At 37.8% G+C, this 20086-nt stretch overlaps 1 protein-coding gene across 3 annotated transcripts in view; it reads right to left on the bottom strand.

Moving 5' to 3' along the window:
- Window positions 1-18477, bottom strand: part of PPM1A (protein phosphatase, Mg2+/Mn2+ dependent 1A) — a 46003-nt gene extending 27526 nt beyond the window's left edge. The window contains exon 1 of one of the 3 annotated variants that reach the window (XM_028495971.2): window positions 18221-18477. The gene's annotated coding sequence lies outside the window, so the exon portion shown is untranslated. Of the gene's footprint in view, window positions 1-16657; window positions 16727-17430; window positions 17564-18220 lie in introns of those variants that run through there. The other 2 variants (XM_024117025.3, XM_028495970.1) reach the window with 2 other exon arrangements.
- Window positions 18478-20086: the final 1609 nt, after the last annotated feature.

Below are 20086 nucleotides of genomic sequence, written 5' to 3'. Positions count from 1 at the left end.
TCGAAAAGATACATGCACCCCTATGTTCACAGCAACACTATTTACAATAGCCAAGACAGGGAAACAACCTAAATGTCCATCAACAGATGAATAGATAAAGAAGATGTGGTATACTGTATACAATGGAATATTACTCAGCCATTAAAAAGAAATAATGCCATTTGCATTATTGCAAACATGGATGTGTTTACAAAAGATGGATGGACCCAGAGATTATCATACTAAGCAAAAAGTCAGAAAGAGAAAGACAAATACCATATGATATCACTTATACATGGAATCTAAAATACGACATGAACCGCTTGCCGCAACTAGAGAAAGCCCTCGCACAGAAATGAAGACCCAACACAGCCAAAAATAAATAAATAAATTTATTTTTTTTAAAAAAAAAAAGGATAATAGCAGAAGTCAAACCAGAATAGGTGGCAATGAGTGAGTGAGAGAGAGAGAACCTGAACATGAGAAAGTATTCACGGAGAAATAAAAGCAACCGAGGCCACATAAAGTAGCTGAACAAAGTCAAAGTGTGAATTAGTAAATTGGAAAATGTACCTAGGAACTGCCTAGAACAAAACACAGAGATTAGGAAGGATTACTAAAAAAGCAATATTCGAAGATATAAAGGCTAAGGAATTTCCTAGAACTGAACTTCAGATCAACAATCTATTTCAAAGAGTGCCTACAGATAACACAACATACACATACCTAGGCATACCATGGGAATGTGTTCAGAAAATAAACTATGGTAAAACAAACAAATAACAAATACTAACATTTATATCATACTTGAAATATGCAGGGCTCTAAATGCTTTACATCTATTAATGCAATCATCACAACAACCCCTATGATACAGATACTATTTCATTACCTCTGTTGAGAACTTGCCCAAGCTCACACAGTAAATAGTGGTGACAGGATACGGAAAAGGAATCTTTTTAAAAACTACCAGAGGAAAAAATTACATACAAAGGCATAACAGTTAGGTAGAGACCAGACTTCTCGGAGTTCCAAGTTTGCCAAGTTTCATAATACAATGAAATAATATCTTGAGGGTGCTGATAGGAAGTGGGAAAAAAACTATTAATCAAGAATTTTTATTTGCAAAAAAAAAAAAATGTACTGTGTAAAATACACTTTCAGACAAAAACTAAGGACACTTACAAGCCATACTCTGTTGCTAAAAAAATTACTAAAGGATATACTTTAGCAAGAAGAAAGGTGAATCCAAGAGTGAGATACAAGGAACAATAAGTTCAAAAACTGGTAAAATATAGTGGCTGATTAAATTAGGTATTAACTATAAACAAGGAAATGAAATTTATGCTACAAAAAGGGGAAATAAAATTGTAGGCAATTATACACATGATGGAGGAATGTTTGGTGTTTAATCAAATATAAGCTCATAAAAAAAATCAAATATACAAGGAAACAAGTTGCCATGAGTAGGAGTTAACATATAACAAATACTCCCTTGATGGCATAGGAAAAATGGGGTGCGAGAAGATGGTCATGTCCCAGATCTTGAGTGAGTACCTGGGATGGGCCGCCAAGTGAGGGTCCTTGACTTTGCACAGGAAAGAATTCAAGAGTGAGCCTGAAAGCAGATTTATTTAGAGAGATGCACACTGCATAGACAGAGTGTGGGCTGTCCTGGAGGGAGAGAGAGGCAGCCCCAGGTCATGGGGTCCTCTAGGAAAGTGAGAGCTGTGCTGGGAGATACAAATTCCACAGAGAGAATGCAGTCTGCCTCAAAAGGCGAGAGGTGTGGGGGTGGCTAGTACTTATGGGTTGGGTAATTTCATAGGCTAACAGGTGGAAGGAATATCCTAACTATCTTGGACAAGGGGCAGATATTTCTAGGAATTGGGGCACCACCCACTTTTTGGCCTTTTATGGTCAGCCTGGGAACTGTCATGGCACCCGTGGGTGTGTCATTTAGCATGCTAATGTATTACAATGAGTGTATAATGAAGCTCAAGGTCTACTGGAAGTTGAATCTTCCACCATCTTGGGCCAACTAGGTTCTAACCAGTTTTTGTGGTATTCTGTTCTTAATGATTGTGCCCTGCCCCCTTCCTTCCTGTCTCAATAGGACTTCAGATATTAGAATTAATGAATATAAGATATAAAATAACTATGTACAAAATGTTTAATAAGGTTAAAAAAAACAGAAAAATGAGAAATAAGAAATTATTTAAAAATTACCAGGCAAACTGGGAAAGAATTAAATGTCACATTTGGAAATTTTTAAAAATTGTTTTTTTAATTGGGTGGAAATGTAAATTGGTGCAGCCACTATGGAAAACAGTATGGAGGTTCCTCAAAAAACTAAAAATAAAGTTGCCATATGATCCAGCAATTCCACTCCCAGGCATATACCCAGACAAAACTGTAATTCGAAAAGATACATGCACCCCTATGTTCACAGCAACACTATTTACAATAGCCAAGACAGGGAAACAACCTAAATGTCCATCAACAGATGAATAGATAAAGAAGATGTGGTATACTGTATACAATGGAATATTACTCAGCCATTAAAAAGAAATAATGCCATTTGCATTATTGCAAACATGGATGTGTTTACAAAAGATGGATGGACCCAGAGATTATCATACTAAGCAAAAAGTCAGAAAGAGAAAGACAAATACCATATGATATCACTTATACATGGAATCTAAAATACGACATGAACATATCTACGAAACAGAAACAGACTCACAGACATAGAGAACAGACTTGTGGTGGCCAAGGGGGAGGTGGGGTGGGGGTTGGGAAGGATTGGGAGATTGGAATTAGCAGATGCAAAATATTATATATAGGATGGATAAACAACAAGGTCCTACTGTATAGCACAGGGAACTATATTCAATATCCTTTGATAAGCCATAATGGAAAAGAATATGAAAAAGAATATATATGTACAACTGAGTCACTTTGCTGTATAGCAGAAATTAACACAACATTGTAAATCAACTATACTTCAATAAAATTAAAAAAAGAAATCAAAGTAAAAAAAATCATTGATATTAAAAACTCAAAGGATGACTTAAACAGCAGATTATAAACAAATGCAGTAAATTAGCTCATTGAGTTGAGGAAATTTAAAAAATTACGTTCACTTCAAAAAACCTACAACCAAAGTATGAGAGAAAGAGGAAGGTGAAAAAGAAAACTAAATTCTCCAACAACAGTAAGTAGCATAAACAGTCCACAGATGTAGGTGCTAAGAAATTTAAGACCTGGACATTGCAGTGCTCCTGGAAGCCCAGGAAATATTAACTAATCTCTGTTCATGTCAACTCCCTGGAACACAGAAGTTGTAGAGTTCTCTAGACCCTATTACCAACATCTATTCCACTGAGAATCAGAAGACACCAGCAAAATAATGGTACCTTACACTATACAGTGAGGCTTAATTTCATTTGACAAATGCTCCTCTGATATCTCATATTTTCTAAATACACTTAAATCATAGCAATCTTTAAATTTTCACATCTTTCTTTAGTTAGAGATAGAAGTTTCTTATATGGTCCATTATTTTGCATTTCACAGGGCCAAGAACATTCCTCTAGAACATTCCTCCAATCTTCCTCAAGACCAAAAATATTTTCACAGGTTTCTCTGGTTAAATATTCTTGTAATAAAGCTCAATCTTATAGATTAGTCAGTCAAATCAACAAGTACTCTTAAGCTTCTCTTTCTACAATATAAATAATCTAATAAACAGTCATAGATTATATATAGAGGAGTTCTTTTGTAAATAAAGGAATGCTTGTTATTAAAGCAAATTATACACATATTTTGTAAACTTGGTTTCCAATACTTAAAACATTCACTTAAATTAGATAACACATTTTACCTGTTAAATAATAAATCTCAGTTGTTCTAAAGAAAATGTAACCTATCTTCATCAGCTGTTCCTTAAAAATGAATATATAAAACATTGTAGGCATATTTCTGATAGGAGCTGAATATCGATTTTAAACATATCATCCAAATGGTCAAATATAGGTACTAACAGTTCCCATTAGTGTGCACTCCCCTCCTCCCAAATTTCCAGTTTGCTTATTACAGGACTTTACTGACTTTAAAAGCTATACGTGGGATTCAAGATCTCTGGGGGCAATTTTACTGAGTATCCCTAAAATCTCACTAACAATTCTAATCTAATCCAACCAGAAGGCACCTCTAACAAATCAAGATTTTCTTTGGCAGCAGCAATTTCTCAATTAGTGCCATTCTCTGGCTAATTCTAGAACTCTGAAGCAGCCCAATATGGTAGCACCCAGAAGAGGATTCTGCCCCTCCAGTTCAGAAAGCCCAGGGGCACAGTGCCATTTTTATTTTCTCTGGGATTTCTCTAAAGAATAGTCCCAAGGTGATAGGAGTTTCTGAGTCTGCACAGGTTCAAACCTGAGGATCTTTAAATAACCCAAAAGAAACATATGACTATGGTTCAGCTTCAAAATTCCTACAAATTTGTGCAAAGAAAATAAGGGCATTACACCTCATCAGAAAATGGATTCATCATTTGTGCTTCACAGACATATGACTAAAATTCAGAACTGAAAATTTTCTATATTTCACTTATCTTATCTTCTAAAATATTATAACATTTTTGCCTTCTGCTTCTTCCCTCTAGGTCTTACTCTCTTCTAAGCAACCTCCAAGTTTTATTATTCTTCTGCCCACAAATTAAGTCTCCTTGAAAATTTTATACCATTTCTATTCTTGCTCTTTGTCTCTCCCCAGTCTGAGCAATCAATCTCTTCTGTTTTCCTTTTCTTGCTTTTAATTCTTCCTCATTCTTGTGTTTAGGGGAGAGTAAGAAGGCAGAGTTCAGGCAAGGAAAATATTTCAGTGAATTCATGCAAGTCTGAGTTTGTGAGGTAGGAGAGAAATGGCTACTACATCAACAAAGCTGAGGGGCTACTGAGCAACCCACAGTGAAAAGCACTACTGGAGGTGAGGACTACATATTCCTTGAAGTTATACTACTAGTGAAGAACCTGATTCTTGGTTTAAATTTGGATAATATTTCCATTTACTAAATAATTTTTCCTGGTCACAGAGGAGGAAACAGCCATTATTTAAGCTATAAAAGGAGGCTAAATTATTCATAGCTGGCTATCTCATGAGATACACATGATGTCTATCAGGCTAGAAATCACTGATCAAAAAGTTACTTGGATCCCATTTATATGAAATATCCAAAAGGCAAACCTACAGAAACAGAAAGTAGATGAGTGGCTGACAAAGGAAAGGGGAGAAGAGAATGGGGAGTGACTCTTAATGAGAACAAGGTTTCTTTTGGGTGTGATGAAAATGTTCTAAAATTAAATTGTGGTAATGGTTGCACAATTCTGTTAATACACTGAAAACTACTGAGTGGTAAACTTCATGTGGGTGAATTTCATGCTATTGTTATATCTTAATAAAGCCATTTTAAAAGACTACTATGATTTTATATGGGTTTCTGTATTTATATTTTATTTTGCATAAAAAGGTTTAAAAAGATGACTATATACTATTTGTAGTAACAAGAAAAATACTATATTAAAAATTTTTCACAGATTAAAAAAAGTTACCTGAAAATTTCTCAGCTGCTCAGTATCTCTTCATCTTACAGCTTCAACTAAATATTTACTTCACTCTTTCAATTATATATTTACTTAACCTCCTTCAACAAACCAAATTTCACTCACATGAATTCTAATGCAAAATACTGAGTTAAATAATACCCTAAATTAAAACGTTAAAAATGAAATTTCAAAAAACAAACCAAAGTCAACCAATCAAACCAACGAAAAGTCAGATAAAGCTCTTTTATGCTAAATAGTATTTCCATAAAGCCCATGACAGAAGTCATTTAGTACCCAAACTATAGTCAGTTTACACAGATATTAGCAGCGGTTTCAATTTCACAAAGTTTGTGTGAGACAGAGCTTGCCACTTTTTATGTTTCCTTCATGTTTCATGATTTTTTAATGTATCACCATCTTCTAGACATGTGCTGTGATCTGAATCACATACTCCATAAGGTAGTCTTCTTAAATTGCTACAAAGGTATGTACCACACAATTTTTAAAAGTAAAATTTAGAAGTACACAATTGCCTGAAAAATACCTAACCTTAGTTGGAGGGTTCTAGTGTCTATAAAATTAGATACTGACCTATTTTTACTAAACATTATAGTATAAGCAAAACATTAAAAGATTTAGATGGCATAGATCTATTTAGTTTTTAAAGTTTCCTAAGACTGTTCTGGTATTCACAATCTCAATTTGCTTCATCTGTTAACTATTTCAAATTTCTCAGTTTTGGATAACATACATATTGAGAAGTCTACATATTGAGAAGTGGATTCAATTCCCAGTTTGCTGTTTTTTAATTCTTGCATATTTGAGGATTCAGACTCTGACTGACCCAGAAAACAATAACTGATTTCCTCAGCCAATCCATCATTTTTAATTTTGCTTAAAAAAAAAAAAAAACCTCTCACAGAGAGCATTTATTAAGTGTTTGCTGATAACCCTGTATATTTAAGTTGCAATAAGGGAAAAATAAAACTTATTCAATATTTAAGATGGTAAAAGGTTCATTCAAACACAAAATATGTGAAGATTCTAAATATTTTACACGTATGAATAATGTCTCTGCTGGAAAAAAGGACCAAAAAGTATATGCCTTTAAAAGACAGACTTCTGTCCATAAAATCTAACATTCTTCAAAACAGAATAATTCACTGAGTCCATAAACTGCAATATGAGATGCTTTGTGTATATGGAAAAGGGTGCTGGAAAGTAAGAGAAAAAAGGGTTTTTTTGAAAGTGAAAATTCTACCTTTCTCTCTCTATACATATCCAACCACCTCCTATACTTGATTAGCCATACCTCAAACGACGTAGCCCAAAATAAATTTCTCAACTCCCTACCACTTCTCCTACCCAGTTCCCTGCCTCGGGAAGTAGATCTACCATTAGTCATGAGCTCACAGAATCCTGTGTTTCTCTTATCATAGCACATAAGGCCCTGTGAATTATCTCTCTGTTTAGATTTTAAGATCCATGGGGGAAGGAATCATGTCTTTTCTGTTCATAAGTACCTAGTACATAGTGACACTTGATTAATATATGGGACATCATCATGACTTCTCCTTTGTCAACAGAGTTAGGAATTGTTTTCTACCCAGGAAAAGGTATTCCCATAGAAGTTGAATTGTATCCTACCATTTCCACTTTGTTATTCTATAGAATACATAGTTCTAATTTTTTAAAATCTCTACAGAACTAACACAATTGATTTCTAATATTAAAATATCAGACCCTGCAAAGCTGCAGGTTACCAGTCAAAAACTTGATTTTCAGATTACTGTTCACTAATGACTTTTTTTTTTTTTTTTGTGGTATGCGGGCCTCCCTCTGTTGTGGGCTCTCCCGTTGCGGAGCACAGGCTCCAGACGCGCAGGCCCAGCGGCCATGGCTCACGGGCCCAGCCGCTCCGCGGCATGTGGGATCCTCCCAGACCGGGGCGCGAACCCAGTTCCCCTGCATCGGCAGGCGGACGCGCAACCACTGCGCCACCAGGGAAGCCCCCACTAATGACTTTTAAAAGTTTCTCAACATCATTAGATACACATTCATTACTGAAAAATGCCACAGGAGATATGTTGAAGGGGAGAAAAGAGAAAAGATGTAGTTTTGACTAGAAGTTAGAGCCTATACATTCTCTTTCCCTGGGCTATTTACTTATTCATCTGTGCATTCATTCAACATCCATGAATGGGTACATTTTTTAAAAAGTCTTTTATATGTGAGAAGCAAAGTATAAGGTAATTTAAATGCAAAGGAGTAATTACTGGGAGCTAGGAATCTACTTTCAATGTATTTTAGACAAAAATATCTTAAATTTAGTCTGGGAGTTTTACTGTATAAAATGAACAATCCCATTTGCACTTAAGGAGCTCCTGATTCTACTGACTGTAGCAAACCACTACAAGATCACTCTAGATGGTTGACTAGTTGTTAAAGTACTTGCTTATAGTATCAGGAAGCATTTATAGAGAGAAAATGAAGATGACAGATATGGAGTAACATAGGGTTAAACTGTGGGTTGACCACAAAAGCTGCCATTTCTAAGATCAGCCCCTTGACATCCAAACAAGGATGATATTCTACTGCTTTATGAAAAGTGAAAATTTTGTTTACTACCTATTTATATTCTGAAGTATGGTGGAATACTGCAAAAATGTTTTTCTAAAGTCTGGTAAGTTTTGCAATTCTGTTTGTAAAACAAAACAAAAAAATATATATATAGCCACTCCTTGCTTATCTTTATCATTAATATTTTCATTACTAAATTTTGGTAACAAAGTAAGCAAACTGCATATCTCCTATAGACATAATATGAAATATGACACAATTTTCTACCACTCATACTAAAGACAAAGAGCAGGGCTAAGAAGTCAAGACATTCAAAGATGGTAATGAATTATGTTCTTATTCTCTGAAGCAGTACAACAGTTCCTGAATAGCATATTTTTAAATAAAATAATTAAGCCACATACAGCAGGACTCAAAACCAACCAACCAACCAACCAAAAAACCTGTTTATCTATACCCCTTCCTGAGACGGTCATATCACAGATGAATACAAAGCACCAGCCTAAATTTAAACTAGATTATCTGTGACCTATGCTCTCTCATAGTATGCTGTTATTTCTGGCTCACATTAGATTTTCTTTGTCATGTGTTTATCAGAAAATGAGCAGGGAGACTACAAAGATTAAACAATCATATACTGAGCACTTATTTAAAATAAATGAAACCTGGTCCCTGCTTTCAAGGAATTTACTTTTAATAAACCTTAATATTGAAATGTTCCATTTATAGTATAATCTCTATTGTGAGACCAATTAGCTTGTATTTAAGACTATCTTCCTAAACTCACTAAGAATTTCATTTGAATGAAGGACTGATGAAATCATTTATGTCAGTGGGAGGCATAGAATTGAACATGAATAAAATAAGCCATAAGACAAAATTGTGTATGGTTTATAGTACTAGTTGTATTATAGCTTTAACTTACGTGCTTTTTATATTAAAAAATTTAATGGTTCTTCTTGGTGAAAAGTTCTAAAGGGAGCTGACATGTGATACTGTACTTTTCAACTTTATGTACACTTCCACCTCAGACTGCAGCTCAATCACAAGATTCACTCTCTGGGTACAATGAAACTGTGGCCATACCCTTCATATGCAAAGATTTTCTAACGCATCACAATTGCCAAAAGAGTTACTTATAGCAGTAGCAATGAAACTGCAGTGACCTACATATATAATTACTTTGAAAAGTCCAAGAACATGTGTTTGGCTCTGTTACTAGCTGTGAAAATTAACCTCTGTCTTAATTTCCTCATCTTTTAAGATACAAGTAATAATGGTATCTATCTCATAGAGATAGATATAAAGATTTAATGAGCTAGTACTTGAAAATTTCTATGATAATGCCTGGCATATAAGTGGTCAATAATGTTAGTTATCATTGATACTAGCTAATGTTAAGGCTAGAAAAAGTTAAGAGCCACACAAAGAATCAAATTCATGATTCTGGTCCCATTAGTATCATACTCCAATAAATGGATCTAAGCAGCCACAGACTGCCTATATAAAATTATCCATTCAAAAAATTCAATGAAGGAAATTTTACTATGCATTTTCTAAATACTAGAAATAGCATAAAAATTTGATAAGGTTTAAAGTTTAGCTTAGAGATTTATATGAAAACAGACTATTCATATATCAGACATTTGTTTGACTCAAATTAAAAGTTGACAGTAGTCAAAGTGATCTTGAGGGGAAAAAAAGGAGATGGAGGAATCAGACTCCCTGACTTCCGACTATACTACAAAGCTACAGTAATCAAGACAATATGGTACTGGCAAAAAAACTCAGAAATACAGATCAGTGGAACAGGACAGAAAGCCCAGAAATAAACCCATGCACCTATGGTCAACTAATCTATGACAAAGGAAGCAAGGATATACAATGGAGAAAAGACATTCTCTTCAATAAGAGTGCTGGGAAAACTGGACAGCTACATGTAAAAGAATGAAATTAGAACACTCCCTAACACCATACACAAAAATAAACTCAAAATGGATTCGAGACCTAAATGTAAGACCGGACACTATAAAACTCTTAGAGGAAAACATAGGAAGAACACTCTGATATAAATCACAGCAAGATCTTTTTTGATCCACCTCCTAGAGGTGGAATAATAGGAATAAAAACAGAAATAAACAAATGGAACCTAATGAAACTTAAAAGCTTTTGCACAGCAAAGGAAACCATAAACAAGACGAAAAGACAACCCTCAGAATGGGAGAAAATATTTGCAAACGAATCAATGGACAAAGGATTAATCTCCAAAATAAATAAACAGCTCATGCAGCTCAATATTAAAGAAACAAACAACCCAATTCAAAAATGCGCAGAAGACCTAAATAGACATTTCTCCAAAGAAGACATACAGATGGCCAAGAGGCACATGAAAAGCTGCTCAACATCACTACTTATTAGAGAAATGCAAATCAAAACTACAATGAGGTACACCTCACACCGGTTAGAATGGGCATCAGAAAATCTACAAATAAATGCTGGAGAGGGTGTGGAGAAAAGGGAACAGTCTTGCACTGCTGGTGGGAATGTAAACTGATACAGCCACTATGGAGAACAGTATGAAGGTTCCTTAAAAAACTAAAAATAGAACTACCATATGACCCAGCAATACCACTACTGGGCACATACCCAGAGAAAGCCATAATTCAAAAAGACGCATGCACCCCAATGTTCACCGCAACACTATTTACAATAGCCAGGTCATGGAAGCAACCTAAATGCCCATCGACAAACGAATGGATAAAGAAAATGTGGTACATATATACAATGGAATAATTACTCAGCCATAAAAAGGAACGAAATTGGATCGTTTGTAGAGACATGGATGGATCTAGAGACTGTCATACAGAGTGAAGTCAGAAAGAGAAAAACAAATATCATATATTAATGCATATATGCGGAATCTAGAAAAACGGTACAGATGAACCGGTTTGCAAGGCAGAAACAGAGACACAGATGTAGAGAACAAACATATGGACACCAAGGGGGGAAAGTGTGTGTGGGGGGTGGGGGGGTGGGATGAATTGGGAGATTGGGATTGACATATATACAGTAATATGTATAAGACAGATAATAAAAATCTGCTCTATAAAAAAATTAAATTAAAAAAAAGTTGATAGTTATCTCCCCTTTTTAACCAATGCATTGTCTAGTTACTGTGATTCTGCAATTCCTTTCTGTTAAAAGGATGCCTACTTCATAATATTTGCAAATATAACTCTGGAAAGAGATGCATGATGGTCATGAATGTCCTGTTAACCCTCACAGCCAAAACGTAAGAAGTTAAAATGAAATACTTAGGTCCAAAATCAGCCAACATAATTTTCTATACAAACATAACAACTCTGCCACCCTTCCGATTTGTATAATCTTCACACTTAAAATCTAGGTTCAGGGGGAGTTCCCTGGCAGTCCCGTGGTTAAGACTCAGTGCTTTCACTGCCATGGTCTGGGTTCAATCCCTCGTGAGAGAACTAAGACCCTGCAAGCCAAGTGGTGCGGCCAAAAAAAAAAAAAAAAAAAAAAAAAAAAAATCCAGGTTCAGCCAAAATAATATATAAGAAGAGAGTAAGAAATACCTGCCACCAGAAAGCTTTTAACTTCTTCCGCCACCTGCTACAGCAATCACTCCCATTCTCAGGTAGATTTTGCCTAATACTTACAAAATATCTGAATGTCCACTATCCACAGGCACTGTGCCAGGCTTTGGGTACAGTAAAGTTATTGCATTTTCCCCTTCTGAATTTTATAATTAAATTGAACACACAATTATACTTAAAACACAAATGCTTAACAGTAAAGTATATGATTAAAGCCATACAAATAATACAATCATAATGCTGTAGAAGTACAGAGAGAACAGAAATGAACATTCTGGTGATCAGGAAAGGTTTTGTGGGGGAGAAAATAATAGAAATGAGCTTTGATAAAAAAAGAAAACAAAAGCTGGAGAAGGAGGGACAAGAATTCTGAACTATCAATTAGCATGAGCAAAGACCCACTGAAAGAGAGAAAAGTTCAGGGTATGCTCCAGAGATGGCAAGAAGACCAGTTTGGTTGAAATAGATCAGTCCTGAGGTCCAATCATGGAAAGTGTCAAAGCCAAATCAAGAATTCTAAGCTTTATTCTAGAGGCAAAAGGGAGTCACTAAACATATTGAGCAGAGAAATAATGTGATGGAGGAGGGAGATGCAGTACAAGACGCTAGTAGGAACAACCAGTTGGAGTGTTAAAACATGGTTTGGGTATGAGGTAGTAAGACCTGAAATGTTCCAGTACAATTTTTTAACCTTACATAACCCAGGACCCACATACAAAGCCTAATGCCTTTCATGAAGACTCCCTGTTTTCTTTTTTTATTTGTTTCACAAGAAGAACTGAGTTAATTAAAATAATTTATTTTTTACTCTCTTTTGCATCTTTTCTGTAGCAATATCTTCTTGACCATTTCTAATCATGAACCGTAACCCCTCTTCAAAACACCAACCTGTGTCCTTCCTCATTTACTGATCATTCTTGTCTGAACATTCACCTTTGCTTTATTACTTACTCTTTATCCTCTAATTTAACCATCGACTCCCACCTAATCATTAACCTAATGACTTCTCTCCAGCTTCACACAGTCAAATAAACCTACTCATACTCAACTTTCTTTTCCATTACCTCTTAACTTTTAGTCTACTCATTTACAAGTTCTATATGCCCACAACCTTTAGCACCTTTCTAAAGTCTCTACTCAATCCGAAGACTTATAGTTTGTCTTCCAGGCTCACTGCTAAAACTATACTGAAAGACAACCCTCTCATACTCACTAAGTTTCTATTCCCCTAAGTATGTCAAGATTTCATATACTCAATAATAGCAGCTACCATTTATTTGGTATTTCTTTACCGTAGAAAATATGTCAAGTGCTTTCTTTACATGATTATCTCATTTAATATTCAAGATTACCTAATGAGAAAGGCTTTTCCATTTGACAGATAAAGAAAAGTGAGGCTTAGAAAAATCAAGTAGCTTGCCCAAGATCACCCCACTAGGAAGTTTTACCATGTTCTCTGGAGCCTACAATGTGGCTCCATTGACTGTACATACTCAGAAACATTTCCCTAAGTCCTTCAATACAGATATCAACCATTTGAGAATTAATATTGATTCCATTTCTCGATCTGAACAATGATAGCTAAACATATAAAACTGTTTATCTCTGTTGACTTCTGAAACTTTGGGAATGAGAAAATGATTTTAACTTCTTAAATCTTTACTGAATGTTTTAAAAGGGAATCTTGCATTGGAAGACTTAACTACATAAATTTGTAAGGTCCCTTTTAATTCTAGGAATCTGTATCAGAAGTGTAACATTCAGCTTTTCAAATTTTGATTCCTAGGAACAACAAGGCTAATCTAATTGGGAAAAGTCTACTCAGGAGTATTTTGAAAATAATCTTGTATTTACAGATCTGATTCTGGCACATTACTTAGACTCTCTAAGCCTACATTTCTTCATCTGTAACACAGAGATAACATCATATGCTTTAGAAGGTTGTGGTGAAAATTAAAGGCTGATGCTTTATTTTCAATAAATTATGGCTTTTATTATTCATTTTCTTTTGTAGCTAGAAGAAGTTTGGTTTCATAGGATTTTAATTCAAATCATATCAGCCACAAAAAAATCTAGTGACTTTCAATCCAGATCCTAAACACGAATACTACATAAACTAAGTCAATGGGATCCAGATAAACATGTTAAGAATTATATTAAAAACTCAAACTCCCTTCTTTATCACATTTACTCAAGGAATGTTTAAAACATCTCTAATTTTATAAACACAGTATCAACAATCTATTAACACACATTAACATCCAGTACCTTTCCCTCAGTTTCTTAGAAAAATTCTAAAGTCTATTACATTTTAGATAAAGGTATACAGAAGCTCCCCTCTCTTAATTACTTTCTCTAGCTCCTCCTACCTGCCTCAGCAAAAGAAAAGCTAGGTAAAGAGCTTATCTAGGTAGTACACAGATAGCTAGGACATACAAAGGTCAAAATCATCAAGAAATATGTTCTGGAGACTCAATAAAATATAAAATTGTTAGTTGTGTAATACAGAGCACATTAGACATTGGAAAGAACAAAAAAAAAAATAGAGGTAATCAACATTTTGATTTTGATATAATTTAACCCAAGCTACTTTCATATAAGAGTTGTTAATAATCCCAGGTGGAAATTCAGAGAATTTCCTGGCTAATAGTGAAATAATAAATGAAGCAACTCAATTTTTAAAATTTTGTCACCAACGTAATATGAGATGGAAGACAGAACACATTCTGGCATAAAGTTACTACCCAGGGTACAGGAAGGCACAGACTTTTACCTAGTTGCCTCACAACACCTCTCCCTTCCCCCAAGGTCCATATATTTCACAGGGCCACACCTTGTTTTATCTTGTTTAACTTATAGGACACCACTTGCGCTGATTTTCTTACAGGGCTACCTCCTTCCTCTGATTTGATTAAGGATGGAAAGTAGTCAAGAGTACCACTCAGAGTCAGGTGCCCAAACAAGAGTCAGTCATTCAGGGGATCAGCGAAATTATCATCTTATAATTAGTTATTTCTACATGATCACAACCTCACATCTTAAGAAATTAATCCAGCTTTCATGCATGAGCATTTCAGGGATAACAAGCTCCCTATGGACATATATCAGTCTTTAGTTTTAAATTTTTAAATAAATAAGCATTTACAGTTAAACCAGAATCAGCTACACATGCTATTAGCCATTATAATAAACAGTCTAGGTGTTATGGGAACAAATTCAAAGACTGTAGGTTTTTACTAACTGCTTAGCAATATTTACCATGTGACAATACGATGACTATTAATTTCTTTGAAAAAAAACTGGGTATTAGAGAACAAATTTTCAAATGAAGGTTTATTAACAAGTCAAGATAAGCAAGACTCAGCTTGAACTGACAGAAAAACCTTAACAATGTGTTCTTAAAATGCCCTCCACATGAAATTACCAAGGGTCGTGTGCTTGTTCAAACCTGTAGTCTCAACCACCCTTTGTCTCTTGTGGAATCTCCATCTGCCTTCCTCCCAAGAGTTTTTCTAGACTTCTCAATCCCAACAGAAAAATCAATAAAAGCTACCTACAGGAATATCTTTCCTAAATAACAATCAACAACTTTAAATTCTTTTAAATAAGAGACAACCCAGAAAGAAAATCAGCTTCAGAACGCTGAACCATCTAAGTGCCTGGCACATAACAGGCATTTAGTCAAAGCATATTAAACAGACAATGTTGAGAATAAAAAAATATAACAACTGGACAGTACATTTGATAATATAATCTACCCCTTTGGCTTTGCTGATTATTTTGGAGCACAGCCATGACCAAACATTTATCGTCTCCTAGTGCAGTGTTCCCTTCAACAGTTTATATTGTAATTATGGGCATCACTTTTGCTCTTCAAACTAAAATATAAACCACTTTTATATTATATGTTAAAATACACACACACACCACATAAAAAGAATTTCTGATGACTCAAGCATTCAACCATTTTATTTCTCAAATATATACTGAGGTAGCTAGCCAAACTTTACCAGTCTTAATATACCTCTACCATAATATAATTACTTCACTGATGTGAAAAATATTTAGTGATATCTAATCAAAAATGTCTTAACTTCCATGCCTAGCTCATTATAGTTTCATGTGGTATTGCTATAACTTGCAGGTTAAAAGTAATCAGCCTTGTATGACTGAATGTTTAAACAGATATATGTGAGTTACACATAGGAACAGAACTAAAACATCAAACAAGGAATGTTATTTTGGGCTTCAAATTATTTATTGGCAAAAGAAACAAATCAATAAAGGGAACATCTATATTTATAAAATAGGCAGAGGAGTGGGTCACTATTGCCCTAGTCAGTTTCCTCATCTGTAGAGTTACAGAACTACACTCTGGAAAAGGCCCAATATGTAAAAAGATAAAAATATAAAAGTGAAGTTGTTCGAGTTAAAGAGCAGTTGGGGAGCAAGCCCTGCTGGACTCCTGAGAGCTCTGGAACCCCTAAGGCTCAGAAGAGCACTGTTAAAATAAATAAGCCCTCTGACTCTTCAGAGCTCTGTGCACCTAAAAAGTGATTGTGTTTAAAATTCCAGTGTGCAAATTTGAAAAGATTAAACCTTTTTCCTCAGAACAATTTTTTTAAAATTCCTAACTTCCTTCAGTAATGTTAAAATCATTTACTCCGGGAAAATAATAACTACCTCCCATAGATTTTTACACCTCCCATGGTCTTCCAATCACTTCTCAAAATGCATTCGGCTCATTACTCCAATTAGCAGAAAATTTAGGGTTAGGGGCGGGGCGGCGAACAGATTTTTTGGCTAGGACAACTGAAGTATGACCTTTGTGGATTTTTAAGTACCACGCGGTGCTTGAGAAAAAAGAAATACCTCCGGTGATGAAATTTTCAAAACGTATCTAAAACTGCGGTTGATAGAGGCACTCCACAGCCAGATGTCCTTCAAGAAAATATTTAAAATGTACAAGCAGAACAGAACCACATCTCAATCAAACTCTAACATCAACTTTTACCCACACAATTTACACGGTTAAAAAGAGAAGAAATCAGTTCGATTTACTTCGGTGGATTCGTTCGATGCCTTAATAATGAATGAACTGGAAGCATCACTGACGAGTTCTGAAAGAGCCTCACGCTCAGCTCCGCCCCCTATAAAACGTGAAGCTAATTCTCCAGAATTTAGTGTTTCGAGGCCAAGTCCGGCCCAAAGGAGGCCTCCCTCCAGGGGTTGGAGCCCAGGGTGGCCGGGCGGGTGCGGGTGCCGGACGCCCCCTCCCCGCTTGGGGAAAGTTCCGCCAGCCGCTCTCGGGACAGGCCGGTCCGCGGCCCTTGCCCGCGCCGCCGCCACAAACACCACCCCCCACCCCGGCCTCGGCAGCCGGAGGGTCGCGCCCCCTCCCCGCGCCGCCGCCGCCACAAACACCCCGCCCCCGCCTCCCCGCCACCGCCCTGGCGGAGCGTTAACCCCTCGCCGCCCGACGCCCGGCTCCGGGAAGGAGGCCGGGCCAGGGGGTGGAGTTGTCGCGTCTCCTCCCGGGAGCGCCCGGGCAGACGCCCGGCTTGTTTACAGGCCCCAGGCCTGGTCGCCGCCGCGCAGGCCCGCGCCGCCCGCCCGCCCGCCCTCGGCCCGAGCGTCGCGCTTACCCGGAGCAGCAGAGGGCGGGCAGGTCGCTGGTCCGCAGAGGCGGCGGCGGCGGCGGCGGCCGGGGAGGGGGCGGGAAGAGGGTCACCGCGGCGGCTGCCGGCCAGGTCAGACCGGGGAGGGGGCGGAGGAGGGGAGGAGCCGGGCTGCGTCCGGGACCCCGGCTCTCGGCGCCCTCGCGGCTCAGATCATCCGGGCGCTGGAGCGGGAGGAGGAGAGCGGGTCCCGGAGGAGGACGAGGAAGAGCCGAAGATTCATAGCTTTCGCGCCCCACCTGCCTGGCGCCCCCCACCCCCCCCTCCCCAACCACCAGTTCCCGAGCTGCAGCCGCCCGAACACCCGAAGCTGCGGGCCGGGCCGGCTTAGAGACCACAGCTCCCTCGCTCCCGCGCGCGCTCCCGCCCTTAGCGCCGCCGCCGCCGCCGCCTCGAGCGCGTCCCCGCGCAGGCGCGCTCACGTCGGCGCTGTGCTGCCCCTCCCCCACGCCTCCGCCCGCCCCGCCCCGCCCCGCCCCGTCGGCTCAGCCCCCACTACAGCCGCGGCGCTGTGGAGCAGCTGGAGAGACCCGGATGTCGTAGGGCCGGAACTGCAGCGCGGGCCGGAGAGCGGGGGAGGGGCGGACGCAGGTGACGTCACTGTCCTACCCGGCTTCTCTCGCCGCAATCGCCTCGCGGCCCCGGCCTCAGGCTCAAGCTGAAGGGAGCATCTGAATCCCGGATCGGAACGGGGGTGCCCCAGCCACACACCTCCTGTCCCTAAGGGCAACAACCCACACACTCTACTACCACCTACCCACTCGCTAGTGCAGCCGATTCACGCACGAGGCACATGCTCTGAGTTTCTGGCAGGTTTTCCGTCTGTAGCTCATGGGGTTTCACATCGTATTTATTTGTACTTGTTAGACAGTCACGTGATTCTGCTACTGGGGACTTCCATCGACCTCCAGTGAGGTTAAAGGAACGAAGGATTTTTCAAAATCCGGAGGATAATCAAAAACGTAACAGCTCCTTCTATTAAAAGTTAGAGATCTGCTAAACCTGATTGAAACTGCACGTGCAGACGGCCAAAATCCAGTTTAGCTAGCTAGACTACGGAAAACCGGACCCACGCCGGACGCACGCTGTTTGCGGACGCCGCAGCGGATAGAATGACAAACCCTAGGCGGCCAATGAATCAGAACTAGGGAACAGTACATCACCAGCCAGGTCTCCTATTGGCTGGGGTGCTTTATCCCTCTCTTGTCAGAGACTTAACCTGTTCATGGATTTGACATACACCACATTTGCAGGAACAGAAGTTTAAAAGAAAACTCCGTGTTTTAAAGAGATGCCCTGGTATATACAAAGAAAAACCAAACACTGTATTATTAGAGGCAGGTACTTTAAAAAGAACTGCTACTTTGTATCTCCTAAAGCCACTTTGTTCTTCCAACTCTTAGATCAAAAGCAACCTATTTATTCTGTCTCTTGTCATTTAGCAAACATTTAGCTGCTTTTAAAGCTGTAAAAGCTGTCTCCAGTTTTTTCAACATGTCTTTTTGGGAAGATTCTGTTCCTTTCACTTTTAGGCCTGGGATCTAACAATAGTATGAAACAATATCACCTAATGATCACTGGCAGGCCACTTCTTCAAGGAACCCCAAAATTACTCTACCCGATATCTTTGGGGTTAGAATTTCTTAGCATAAGATGAAGATGGATCATTTCCAGGTATAGAAAGTAAAAATAAAGTTCATTTATGCATTTGGTCCCAGTATTATCTGAGGACATATTTCCTAATTACTTCTCCCCACATTTGCCAAAAAAAAAAAAAAAAGGAAATTAGATCAAAGATCTTTAAAACTCTACCTTATTGGAATCCTTAATATTTCAGACAAATAGCAGCATGATTAGCATGCTAGTAGACTCATTACCATTCTGAAATAGAATAGCCCATGTGGCAACCACTATTTGGAGAGCCCTTAGAAAACAAATTTTCTTATTCATAAGGCAGAGCCTGGGTAGCCAGTGTCACTCTTGGACCATAAAGAGCTCGAAGGTCTTGCCCGTCTTTCTGCTTCTTTCCTTTAGGCTTCCACATCTTTCTTCTCTCTGTTCTACACTTGTAGGAGAATCTGGGTCAATTATAGCAGAAGAGGTAGAAAAATAGGAAATATGACCATGAAGATATTTTTAAGGAGTCTGTACAGTATACCACAGACAACCAATTAAGCTGCACCTTCCCACTATTTCTTATTTCTGAATACAGCTTGCATGGACATTTTGGTATGAACTAGGAAATTCATGGGCTATAAGATTAACATTTTAAAATTTGGAACAAAGATGTCTTAATATTATCTAAATAAATATGCTTGATATAATATCCCCTTCCTTATTATTACACTATATATTATATTCCCTAAATATTATACTAAATATTCCCTAAATATTATGCTAAGGGCAAAAAACCTAAGTATTAGAAGAGGGAAAAGCGACATTGAAAAAAAAAGAGTGTTAAAAGTTTTCTTCTCTTTTTAACTACAAGGCTTTGCTTGGGCCTCCTACACATGTTTGAGATGTTCATAGTAAGTTTTTGCAAAACATCAGTGAGAATATATTGCCATAATTGTACTTCAGTAATTTTTACAGGTATTATTGTGAAACTATTCTACTCTGCTTT

The sequence above is a fragment of the Physeter macrocephalus genome, chromosome 11, assembly GCF_002837175.3.
Source record: "Physeter macrocephalus isolate SW-GA chromosome 11, ASM283717v5, whole genome shotgun sequence".
Classification (NCBI taxonomy): domain Eukaryota; kingdom Metazoa; phylum Chordata; class Mammalia; order Artiodactyla; family Physeteridae; genus Physeter; species Physeter macrocephalus.
The sequence above is the reverse complement of the archived record's forward strand: the minus strand, read 5'-3'. Positions and strand labels throughout refer to the sequence as shown.